This window comes from Anabrus simplex, chromosome 1, assembly GCF_040414725.1.
Source record: "Anabrus simplex isolate iqAnaSimp1 chromosome 1, ASM4041472v1, whole genome shotgun sequence".
NCBI lineage: Eukaryota > Metazoa > Arthropoda > Insecta > Orthoptera > Tettigoniidae > Anabrus > Anabrus simplex.
The window spans coordinates 1,335,115,171-1,335,129,042 of record NC_090265.1 but is presented as its reverse complement, the minus strand read 5'-3'; the positions used below and the strand labels follow the sequence as shown (position 1 = coordinate 1,335,129,042).

The window sequence follows — 13,872 nt, the reverse complement described above, 5'->3', positions numbered from 1 at the left end:
GGAACTCAATTTTTCATTCAACAATAATAATAATAATAATAATAATAATAATAATAATAATAATAATAATAATAATAATAATAAGTGGTCGGATATTTCCTTGCTTGTGGTTTAACAACGAATGACACAACGAAGATTTTCGGCGACACAAGGATAGGAAAAGGTTAGGATTGGGAAGGAAATGGCCATGGCCTTAATTAAGGTACAGCCGCTGCCGGGCTGAGTGGCTCAGACGGTTGAAGCGCTGGCCTTCTGACCCCAACTTGGTAGGTTCGATCCTGGCTCAGTCCGGTGGTATTTGAAGGTGCTCAAATACGTCAGCCTCGTGTCGGTAGATTTACTGGCACGTAAAAGAACTCCCGTGTGACTAAATTCCGGCACTTCGGCGTCTCCGAAGACCTTAAAATAGTAGTTAGTGGGACGTAAAGCAAATAATATTAATTAAGGTACAGCCCCTCCATTTGTCTGGTGTGAAAATGGGAAATCACGGAAAAGCATCTTCACAGCAGCCGACAGTGGGGTTCGAATACACCACCTCCCAAGTGCAAGTTTATATTATCTGAAACTCTGGAAATATGCATGCATTTGCGCTATGAAAATACCAAAATTTAGCGTGATTAGCTGCCAACCCCGGAGGCCCGGGTTCGATTCCTGGCTTTGCCGCGAAATTTGAAAAGTAGTATGAGGGCTGGAACGGGGTCCACTAAGCTTCTGGAGGTCAACTGAGTAGAGGTGGGTTTCCCACTTCTCCTCCAGGGAAATGCCGGGATGGTACCTAACTTAAGGCCACGGCCGCTTCCTTCCCTCTTCCTTGCCCGTCCCTTTCAATCTTCCCATCCCTCCACAAGGCCCCTGTTCAGCATAGCAGGTGAGGCCGCCTGGGCGAGATAATGGTCATTCTCCCCAGTTGTATCCTCCGACCCAAAGTCTGAAGCTCCAGGGCACTGTCCTTGAGGCGGTAGAGGCGGGATCCCTCGCTGAGTCCGAGGGAAAAACCGACCCTGGAGGGTAAATATATTAAGAAGGAGAAGAAGAAAATGCCAAAATATGACATAAAACTTGGAAATATGGCGGAAACGTAATTAAATGTTGTCAACAATTTGCTTAAAATGACCATTTGCAAACTGGGCACTTTCTGAACATTCTTTCGTTCTTTTGTTCTGCTATTTATTTTTCGTCTCACCTACTGATATACAGTAGGTCTCATAGTGACAATGGGGTAGGTCAGGGCTAAGACTGGGAAGAAAATGTCCATGGCCTTAATTAAGATACATCCCTAGCATTTTCTTGGTGTGAAAATGATACGTCTGGGTTGAGTAGCTCAGACGGTAGAGGCCTTCTGGGCCCAACTTGGCTGTTCGATCTTGAGTCAGTCTGGTGGTGTATGAAGGTGCTCCAGTACTGTACATCAGCGTCGTATCAACTGGCACGTAAAAAAAATAATCCTGCAGGACAAAATTCGGTCATCTTGGCGTCTCCGGAAATCTGTTAAAGTAGTTAATGGGACATAAAACTATTATTATTATTATTATTATTATTATTATTATTATTATTATTATTATTATTATTATTATTATTATTGTGGTTGTTGCCATTGATGCTTTCACGGCCCATACTTATAGACATGAAACTGTATAGGCTTTTGGGCTTATGCCGTGTCAAGAAAATAAGGTGAAATTCTTTACGTTTCGCAGAGAACTGTGCTCTGCGTCATCAGAAGAAAATCTCGACTGTCCACGAGAAAGGCTTCTTAAACAATGACTTTTTGATATTTAGGCGTTATAATAGAAGTGGAAATGGTACGTTCATTCGTCACCAGATGGTTCCCCGGACGTGGCACGCCGCTAGCGTTCGAAGCGGAAGCTGACCGAACCATCAGAATCAGTCTAAGAGGGCCACATAACATGTGTACGTAACATATGACATTGACAGGTGTATGATATTGACACAAGCCTGGAATTAAACATCTGGCGATGAGGAACGTACAAATTTTGCAAAACACCGAGACGAAATAACAATAGTGAAGGGACAAGGAATGGAATTACCTACATAAATCCTTAATGGCTGGCAACCAGGTATTACGTAATTGATAGCCAGTGTCCCTGTGGAAATTGTTAGGATTTCTATGTATTTCCACAGCTTTCCGTATAATCCTGGACCTGTAGTGTCTAGTGTGGGTAAGAGCTCGAGCATCTTGGAACATGACACCATGATATGACGATATTGCCGATTTGTCTGGCTGGTTGAGACGAATATTACGTTCATGTTCCATGATACGGATAGCAATGGACCGGCATGTTTGGTCGATGTATACCTTACCGCAAGTACACAGAATTTCGTATACCCCAGGACAATTTGTCCTTGGTTTTACTCAGACTGCGTGCAATTAATAGTGGCGGTGCCAAACACGGTTTTTATATTGAGTTTGCGGAGGACCTTGGCAATTCGATCTGTGGTGTTGTGAATGTAAGGCAAGTAGGCAGTGCCATTGTTATTCTTGCCACATGTTCTATATACGTGCTATTCCCCAACTGCTGGGTTTAGCAAAATGAAAATGAAATGAAATATCGTATGGCTTTTAGTGCCGGGATATCCCATGACGGGTTCGGCTCGCCAGATGCAGGTCTTTCTATTTGACTCCCGTAGGCGACCTGCGCGTCGTGATGAGGATGAAATGATGATTAAGACAACACAATACACCCAGCCCCCTTGCCATTGGAATTAACCAATTAAGGTTAAAATCCCCGACCCAGCCGGGAATCGAACCCGGGAGCATGTGAACCGAAGGCCAGTACGCTGACCGTTCAGCCAACGAGTCGGACTTAGCAAAATGTTAGCTGTTCTTTATGACGTTCTTTTGGCACTTGTCTCAGTATGTTAGTGCTTCTTCAAACTTCATTACTTTCTTCCTATACCGATTCACCGAGCCATTGTCAGACTTACCTTTAAAGAGTATAGGTCCCGCGTCTTGCAATTATTTCAGTTCTATCACAGCTTTGTTCAAAAGAAGTCCGAAAATTGTGTTTGCTGGTCAGCCTTATTATTCTTCAATTATATTAATAGACTATTTAATTTTGCTCAAGACTGACATATTCCTTGCGTGTTCCGTCGACGAGCACACGCAGTGAAACCATGGAGCCCGAAAAGAATTAGTGCCCGGCAATATAGGGATAATTACTTATCGTACGGGTATTTTTGGTACGATAATAAATAGAGCTGGTATTTTATGTTGTGGCAAAATATGTGCATGTAACATGAAGCACCTAAATGGAAATCTACAACCTGTCTCCAGTCATTCGACCGGGTCACGATTGGAATGAAACCCCATCTAGTGGCGATGATATGAATTTTGCCGGCTGTCGAAGCCTGACGCACTCATCTGGGGCAATGATTAATGATTGAGAGATGAAATGAAATGATATTGGACAGTGTTGCTGGAATGAAAGATGACAGGGTAAACCGGAGTACCCGGAGAAAAACCTGTCTCGCCTCCGCTTTGTTCGGCACAAACCTCACATGGAGTGACCGGGATTTGAACCACGGAACCCAGCGGTGAGAGGCCGGCGCGCTGCCACCTGAGCCAAGAAGGCAAGGAAGCACCAAAATATGTAATAAAATATGTAGAATGGGTAGAACATGTAATATAACATTTTTAATATAAACATAATATCATTCTGTCAGTTACAACACACAAAACATATTTTATATTATATTTTGTAGCACAGTGAACAATAATGTATCTTTAATGTTCTCTGCAGTCACATCTCTATATGTAAAATAAGAGTTTTGTCTGTACATTCCTTAGAATTTAGAAAGGATGGTATTTCTGTATCAGTCGTGTCCACAGTAACAAGGAAATGCACTTTTTAATTTTCCGTAATGTCTGTCTGTCTGTCTGTCTGTCTGTCTGTCTGTCTGTCTGTCTGTCTGTCTGTCTGTCTGTCTGTCTGTCTGTCTATACATGCAAAGTCGGGGAATAAGTCGCTACAATCTAGGCTATAAATAATTTTATTCACGCTGAGTGAAATGGTAGTTTAGGGAAAGGCCAAAAATTTAATTCTCAAATATTTATCTTATTAGTGGTCATATCTTAATGAAAATCGGTATACAAAGTCGAGCGACAAGTTTCTATAATCCAGGCTATAAATAATTGTATTCAAGTTGAGTGGAATGGTAGTTTAGGGAAGACTTAACATTTAATTCTCAAATATTTATATTATTAGTCGTCGTATCTTAATGAAAATCGGTATGAAAATTTGGTGAATAAGTTACTATAAACTAGGCCATTAATAATGGCATTCACGCTGAGAAAAATGGTAGTTTAGTGGAAGGCCTAAAATGTAATTCTCAAATATTTATGTTACTAGTGGTCCTATCTTTTAATGAAAATCGGTATACAAATTCACTATAAACTAGGCCATAAATAATTTTATCCACGCTGAGTGAAATGGTATTTTAGGGGAAGGCCTAAAATTTAATTCTCAAATAATCATGTTATTAGTGGTCGTATCGATATAAATGCCATACAACTAAAACTATATATTATTAAATTTCCGAACATTTATGTCTTATACATTGTTACCGTACTGGCTATTACCACAGAGATATTCATGAATTTGGATTTTTGTTACAACAAGTAAGTCCATATCAGCGCCGAGTCACGAGAAAATGGGTAAACAGAATTTAATGGCAATTGGTATGTAAAGTCGGAGAATAAAGAACTACAGTCTACGCTATAAATAATTTTATAAAACGCCCTAATATCACAGAGTCGAAAGAAAACTCAATGTGAAGGCCTACAATATAGCAAGCTCATAAAATTGATCAACAATAACATTATGTTGACCATTGTTTGTTGTGATGTGCTTTGTGTCTTCTGTTGCCACTCATCTCCGATAGATAAGATTACTGCTACGTACCGAGTATTTTTTAATTTGCCTTACGTCGCACGGACACAGATAGGTCTTATGGCGACGATGGGATAGGAAAGGGCTAGGAGTGTGAAGGAAGCGGCCTTGGCCTTAAAGAAGGTACAGCCAAAGCATTTGCCTGGTGTGAAAATGGGAAAACACGGAATACCATTTTCAGGGCTGCCGACAGTGGGGTTCGAAACCACTATTTCCCGGATGCAAGCTCACAGCTGTGCGCCCCTAACCACACGGCCAACTCGTCCGGTCGTACCGAGTGCAACAACCTGTCTGAATATTGACGGGAAGTAGCTGGGAGGCACTGGTCTGAATGAGCAGTGTGCATATTTAAGGGAATAAAGGCAGAGGAGTGTTCACGGCTGTCTGCGGCCTGATTATTCCGTTCTAGAACTTTGGACTGTTAGCCTACATCGGTTCCGTAGTACTGTTCGTTAAAAGTGAGAAAATTTGCGGTTTTTCATTTGATCGAGTATTTTACATGATAACATTGCTTTGAATCGGTACTTTCCTAATGACCTATGTTGACTTCAGTTAGGAAAACCACAAAGTCAGTCTTTCTGAAAATACCGTAGCGTAGCACTGGTACATCAGCTAGCTGTATCAATATTCAATACAAACCCTTTGTCTTCGAATATTTTCTTAGCCATAATGTTTCCCAACTTGAAATTATTTCAGTCAGTTTTTACCAAACTGGGAGATGTCTTATGAAACACTTATTTACATATTTACAACAACTTTGTACAGGTTCAAAATGCAAAAATATTGTACATAAAGACATGAGAAAGACACTGATAAGATTTTTCCCCACATTTTCATCGGAATTTCTGGAGGGTGTGATACTTTTCGAAGCTCAGTCCTGGTTGCTTCTCACAGGTTTTGCAGAAGTGAAGCGTTTCTCACCTCCCTAACGCAACTTTCTTATTGCTGCAAACCTTGCAGTCCTTCTACTGTGACTTTCTTCCATGAACATCATATAGATCGTTTCTGAAGTGGAGTATTTCCCTGAATGTTTAGTTTCGCGTATTCGTTTTCGTAATGCAGGTCCGTAAAAAATAATTGCCAGTAGTACTGTATACTGTAATTCTGTAAGAGGCCTATTGACATGGCTTACAAATCCATTTACTGACCTAGTCCACGATCTCCAAACAGTATTAGAATATTGTACATGTCGGTGAGGTCTGGGTCGCGACAACACATTATCACCTCCCCCAACATTACACGCATTGCTGTAATTATTATTACCACTCAGGTCACTTTCATTACTTTCCCCAAAATGTTCATCACTTTCATGATAACTATCCGTAAATTCAGTCGAAATTTTCACCCAATATTTCATCCTCCATCAAACCGGGCGTCGCCATTTTCCCGCGATCGCTTTCCATTGGACATATACATGACAAAGGAAGCAGAGTAATATTGTCTTCGCATTCTAAAAGAAGTTGTCTGAAATACGTTCTCACATTGCCCAGAAAATAGCAGAACTCATTGAATAATAAACAGGAGTCGTAATGTACTCCGCAGAGTAGTTATGCGATTCAAAACTTTGAGGCGACACACAACTGTTAGCGCTGAACGGCGGCTGTCAACCTGTTGTCGACACGCGAGCGGAAAGAGTTTGTTTTCTGGAGTCATATTATATCAATATATCTTACACATATTCAATACAAACTTATCATTTTTTACTTCATAACACGTTTATACATTACATTTTGTAGCAGTGCGAGTAATTATGTATTTATCAATGCTTGCTGGGATCACTGAAAGACGTTTTCCATTTAGAATGTTCTTATATGTAAAGAAAGGACTTTTAACGCCACATAATGTAACTAGGACATATTTTAGGAGAGGAATTCTTGCTGGAGAAATGTCCTCGTGGGGATCAACATCACCTTCATTTAGAACTCGGCACACGCTGTGAAAATGTTGAGTAACCAGGATTTCTCTTCAATACTGTTTTACAATTTATTCAATGCACTTGCACCAGTTTACCCTAGCACAAGACTTACTTTTTCAATAGCATCCTCTATGACAGCAATAGAATCTTACAGTGGCAGTCCTGATTTTTCTAGACCTTTGATGCTTACCGGAAGCCAGCTGAAGTTGTTGCAGGCAATTGAGGAGATCGTTTTGGAGTCACTAAAGGCAGTTTGTGATTCACAAGTAGGTACAGCACTGTTTGGATCAAATGTATCTACAACAGTCGTTATATAATCTAGAAGTTCACTACATAAATTAATGACTGGTTCGATAGAAAGTTCGGGTTTAGGAAAGGTTATTCCACTGAAGCTCAACTTGTAGGAGTCCAGAAAAATATAGCAGATAGTTGTATTCAGGAGGTCAAATGGACTGCATAGCGATTGACCTATCTAAGGCATTTTATATGGTGAATCATGGGAGGCTACTGGCAAAAATGATTTTTTGTTGGACTAGACAAAAGAGTGACTGAATGGGTTGCTATATTTCTAGAAAATAGATCTCAGAAAATTAGAGTAGGCGAAGCTTTATCTGACTCTGTAATAATTAAAAGAGGAATTCCTCAAGGTTTTTTATTGGATCTTTATGTTTTTATATATATAAATGATATGAGTAAAGAAGTGGAATCAGAGATAATGTTATGATGATGTTATTCTGTACAGAGTAATAAATAAGTTACAAGGTTGTGAACAACTGCAAAAAGACCTCGATAATGTTGTGAGATGGACAGCATGAAATGGTATGGTGATAAACGTGGTTAAAAGTTAGGTTGTGAGTTTCACAAATAGAAAAAGTCCTCTCAGTTTTAAATACTGCGTTGATGGGGTGAAAGTTCCTTATGGGGATCACTGTAAGTACCTAAGTGTTAATATAAGGAAAGATCTTAATTGGGGTAATCACATAAATGGGATTTTAAATAAAGGGTACAGATCTCTGCACATGGTTATGAGGGTGTTTAGGGGTTGTAGTATGGATATAAAGGAGAGGGCATACAAGTCTCTGGTAAGACCCCAACTAGAGTATGGTTCCAGTGTATGGGACCCTCACCAGGATTACTTAATTCAAGAACTGGAAAAAAATCCAAAGAAAAGCAGCTCGATTTGTTCTAAGTGATTTCCGACAAAAGAGTAGCGTTACAAAAATGATGCAAAGTTTGGGCTGGGAAGACTTTGGAGAAATAAGACGAGCTGCTCGACTAAGTGGTATGTTCCAAATTGTCAGTGGAGAGATGGCGTGGAATGATATCAGTAGACGAATAAGTATGGGTGGTGTCTTTAAGAGTAGGAAAGATCACAATATGAAGATAAAGTTGGTATTCAAGAGGACAAATTGGGACAAATATTAGTTTATAGGAAGGGAAGGTAGGGATTTAATAAATTACCAAGGCAGATGTTCAATAAATTACCAGTTTCTTTGAAATCATTCAAGAAAAGTCTAGGAAAACAACAGATAGGGAATCTGCCACCTCGGAGACTGCCCTAAATGCAGATCGGTAGTAACTGATTGAGGAAATACAAGTTAACTGCTTCTATCCATGTTCCTCACCTCATTAACACAGGTTCCTGGTCAGTGGTATCTCTGGCAATTGCTGATTGTAAAATGGCACTCGCTGTAGGACTTTTAGAAAAACCTTTCCTTTTTTTTTTTTTCCTTCTTACTGAAATTAATCTTTTCCAGGGGCGAATGCTGGTCATGAAAGTCAGGCTTGCTCTTCCATTCGTGAAAGTTGGTGGGGTGGGACATGCATATTTCTGAATGAATAAAATTTATAAACCCAATAATCGCTAAATCACATGAACATTTTAATCATCGGTTACATGTACATGCATTCAAACTGGTTACGTCACACCTACAAGAATGGCCAAAGGAATAACAATCAGACACATTTTATAATTATTAAGAAATCATGACAAGCCAGTGAACGTCAAACTATGTACACAGAAAAATTGCTACTATTTATTAAATCTTCCTACTTGAAAACAAACTCTACTCTGCGGCTTCTCTTTACAAAACCATCAATAACTTCATCATAGAAAGAGGACTGTAATCTAATTTTTGCAAGCAATCCTTTTTCAATCGACAACATAGCTAATGATGATATCCTCTCCTGGCATTGAGTCGATCTGCAATATGTATTAATGCGTCTCAGTGTTGAAAAAGAACGTTCTGCAGAGGATGTAGTAGCAGGCATTGTTGCTATAAGTTTGATGAGCTTGAAAATTTCTGGCATACCCATGTACAATTTATTAGTATGCATAAACTGCATTAAGTCTGAAACACTTTTCTCTTTAAAATCAGAAGATGAATACATCACAATTAATTCTGTTTTTAAGCGAACAATGTCGAAAAATGACCCATAGGTCTTTTCTAGGGCAGTAACATCACTGTCTGGAAACCTATTTCTGTGCTTCTCAAACAAATCACAATCCAACAGCAAGAAGAACACAAATTTCTTTATGCATTTAAAACGCTCTCCTATTTGGACAAGTGCATTGTCAATAATTTCATTGAATAGACGTTTGTATTTTGATTTTTCTGGTTCATCACTAATTCTTCGAATTTTAAAGCACAGCTGTCCTCCATAAACATCAATTTCAGTATCAACATGTCCATACAAACTATCAAAATCTTCATCTCTCATAGACTGGATATTTTAAAAGAGCTCCTCAACCTTTTTGCCACAGTACTGAATATTCAGAGTTTTTGTTTGTAAAATACTGAATACAGTATCGGAGAATGAAAAAATCTTGGAGAACACTGCCAGCAGAAATCTAGTGTTGAACTTAAGTAAGAAGAACAAACATCCTTGTGCTTTCAATGTAGTGTCTTCATCCCAGTCGTCTAAAGTATCCTGTACATGTTGAAAGAATTTCACCAGCGTATCATAATATCCCTTCACAGTATTAATAAGACATGAAGCAAAATTCCATGTCGTTGGTGCTACTGTTGGCAACTTCTTCTGAACAAAATCTCGAAGAGCAGCTGTTCTCTTTGTAGACTTTGAAAGAAAAAAGCAGCAAGTCCTGACATTGTTTGGAAGAAAATTGTACATTCTTTGATTTTTGAAGCAGACTGCTGTAGTGTGAAAATTCAATAGGTGGCTATAACAATGCACAAATGTCGCATATGGATACTGGTCTTGAAGTAGTTTATTAAGCCCATTCAGACAGCAGCACCGTCATATGTTTCAGCCACAATCTTTTCCTCACAACTGAACTCTTTTAAAATAGCACGAACATGATTTAAGAGGGCTCCAGCAGTGCGATCTTTACTAACGTCAGCAAAACCAAGAAACCTCTCTTGAATTTCACCACTTTCATCTACAAAACGGAGTAAAGTAGAGAGTTGTGACTTATTAATAATGTTGGACGTTTCGTCCAACATTATTACCACAAAAGTTGCTTGTTTAAGCTCCTCCTTTATTCTTCTCACAATTACTGAACTTATTTCTGCTATTAAATCATTTTGGATTGCAGACGACGTCCCTCTAAAAATGGTGGAGCCTTTCAGATGAGCTGCCAGAAGAGGATCATATTCACTTATAATTTGTAGAAGTTCTATGTAATTCCCTCTGTTTACGGAAGTTGCAGACTCGTCATATCCGCGAAATGGTAGTTTCTGTTTTGCTAAAAAAAAAAAAAAAAAAAAAACACTGCATCGATCACTCATTTAAGTATGTCACGATTTTTCTTTACCTTTTCATTATGAAGTTGGTCACTGATGCGTTTCTGTTCATCCAGCTGGTGGTCGATCCTTGTACGCCCAAAGCCCAAAGAAACACTTCATATGGTTTGCAGATTTCTCATGCCTTGTAATGGACAGTGTCAAGGTATTCAAATTGTCAAAGCCACTTTTACACCATACACCGTTATCAGCAGAAAATAGTAAACACGGCCAGCAAAATAGTCTATTCAATTTCTTGGACCCTGTCAACCAGTGCGTATTATTATATTGAGATACAGAGAACGAACGTACATATTCTCTGTTTTCCTCCCTGTGCTATGTCTTTAAATCTGGCAGCGTCTGCCATTCTTAATAATGTCTGTTTTCCCTTGGATAGGCCTCCGAGAAAATGCATTTGATAACAAGCTGTCAATAATGCACGGTTCGGAACCCATTGCAGCACGTCAAATAATTCAGAATAGATGATCAGGAAGTTACAGTACACTACTCACTGACACAACACACTAGATCTGTAGCTCTCAGACCAGAGCTTCCAACTACACATTATAAACGTGACAGCTTGCAACCGGCCTTGGAGAGAAGAAACCTGCGCGCGCATACATTTCTCGCTGTGTCGACAGCTCCGCTGAAGCTCCTAAGACACGAGCAAGCCTCGCAGGACTCGCCAAGATATATGCAACATGCGATTTGTATAATGCAGATCTATTACAGATACGGTACATATTGTATTTCTTTTAACTCGCCTGCTTTAGAAAAATATTGCGCTTGCGCAGCAAGCGTAGCATGCTCGGAGAAATCGCCCCTGATCTTTTCACTTGTGGAAACTTACCTCTAATGTCTTCTGCAACGCGTTGCAGTCCATGAGCCAAAGGCGTAAAATTGATCATATTGGGATAAAACACTTCCAGAGCAGTTGCAGCTTTAACCATATACACTGCAAGGTCAGAATACATCACTAATAAGGTTCAACTTGCGTTCAACGGCTTAGAATTACCAACAATTCTTGAGCACGGATGATACTTTTAACACTCGTTTGCTATGTGGTTTGCCCAGTGGGTTTGCAATAATGCAATATATATACTATTTTTCGCAATTTTTCGCTAAGCTTTTAACATTCAAAGACCGATCATTACTGCCTGCTGGATGTCACTATGTGTGCTGAGAATAGTTGAGTTAACCTAGTGCCAACCGAATATTAAAAGAAGGAAGCAGAAAAGCAACGTGGCCAATTAAAAAATATTTTTTTCTGTAAAAAAAGAAATTGGAGTTGTTTAACCCCTTGACGCCGACCTCCATACGTTGTATCCATTTCCTGGCGCACATGGCACATGCTTGAAAATTTTGAAGTTGTTGAGATGTAAATGTTTACATTTGAAGATGATGATCTCTGCCTTCCTTGTATGTATGAATCGATCATAATCAGTGTTTTTCTAAAGAGTTCGAAATAGACTGACCTCTTTCCTCTTGGAAGCATGGACTTCTGAAATCTAGCGGATGTATGTATCATTATACGACATTTCCTTATGTACACTGATAGCATTAATTACCAACTTTTTACTGATATGCATGTTGACATCATCTGATGAGGATTGCTACAATTCTTTCAACGCCTCGAACCCTCTTATGACTTGTAATTACTTCACTCACAGTCACTTTGAAATACGATATTGCCTTGCACAGAAGCATGGTACGGTACAGTCTGAGTGAAAGAGAAGTAATTAAGTTATAATAAATCGGACGATAACAGCACGAAAACCAGATTGAATTAAGCGAAGTGACAGTGGACGCACAACATTAGGAATGGGAGCGCATGGTGCACGGGACCGAGTAACGGATGTCGAAACACGAACAAATTGTTCCATTAACCTGGGAGTTGTGCTAAATGAAACTTGGAACAATATTGTTCTCGGTTCTTCCACTTGAAGTTCCCGAGGCAATGTTTATCCTAGTTTTCGTGGCATTGTGAAACAACCCATGCAAATACAAGAACGTCACTTTTATTCCGTAAAATATGTGGAAAGTCTCTTCTCCATTTGTAGACTACAAGGTCAATATAAAGTCAGTGAATGTAAACTACATTATTTTTAGTCTTTACTGTAAACGTTTGAAAATAAGACCTTAACTATTAGACGAGTGAATTTTTTGTTATTTTGCTTTACGCCGCACCGGGACAGATAGGTCGTATGGCGACAATGGGACGGGAAAGGCCTGGTGTGAAAATGGGAAACAACAGAAAACCATCTTCAGGGCTGCTGACAGTGGGATTCGAACCCACTATCTCCCGGGTGCGAGCTCACAGCTGCGCGCTCCTAACCGCACGGCCAACTCTCCCGATGAGTGAATTTTTAAAGAGATCTCTGCATTTTCTCAGTGCTCACACCTGAATCGCCTCCGTCCACTGGGTAATGTTTATGAGTACAATCATTAAGTTTAATTAGAATTTAAATTACTTTTGAATTTATATTTAATCCTTCTCTAATAATACGTAACATATTTAGCAAATGTTTTGCACATGTTCTCCACACTAGATGTTACAAAAGTACGTATTTCTATGAATAGTCTACCATTTCTACCTCACTGCATCATCTCTGCCGGGTGTGCGGCATATCAACCGACCATGCGGCATCTCTCCCGTTACGTACCCTTCTATTCTTTAGTTCATAATGGACCAAAATGAGTTTTATATAGGAAACTCAATGTTAAATAAACAAGTGCACATATTGTTCTTCCCTTTATGCAAAAAGTTATCAATCCCAAACCCTTACTAAAAAAAATATGTGCACCTAATAGAAGCATGCGGCGCGTCACCCTATCTTGCCATGTATTCAGGGCTGCTAATTGTGCATTCGAACCCATCATTTTCCGTCTGCAAACTTCCAGCTACGCGGGCGGTAGCACGCATTCAAGGTGTTCGGTACTAAATAATAACAATCACTACCGAGAAGTGATGGAATGTTCGTATGGACAGGATGCCAGATGTCTATGTCACATTATTAGTTATTGAAATTTGCTTGACGCTTGACGCTATTTCATCTTTTCCGTGTACACGAGGGTTGGGATCCAGATTTGAAACGATCGCTAGCCTACTGAGTACTGAGATGACGTAATCCTTTAAAATGCTGTGGAGGAAGTTTAGGTCAGCTGGCTGTCGTCTGATACTCAGTGCTGTTGCATCCAGGGCTGTGTAAAGAGATATCTGTGATATGGTTTCCTGTTCCTATAATAACAGCTAAGGAGGAAATGACTAGTCAACTAGTTTCTGTTGACCGAGCTCGATAGCTGCAGT

The 13,872-nt window shown here is 39.6% G+C and overlaps 1 protein-coding gene across 1 annotated transcript in view; it reads left to right on the top strand.

The window, feature by feature from the left end:
• The window catches only part of LOC136858839 (multiple epidermal growth factor-like domains protein 10), a 272,735-nt gene that overhangs the window by 156,233 nt on the left and 102,630 nt on the right, over window positions 1-13,872 (top strand). The window lies entirely within an intron of this gene.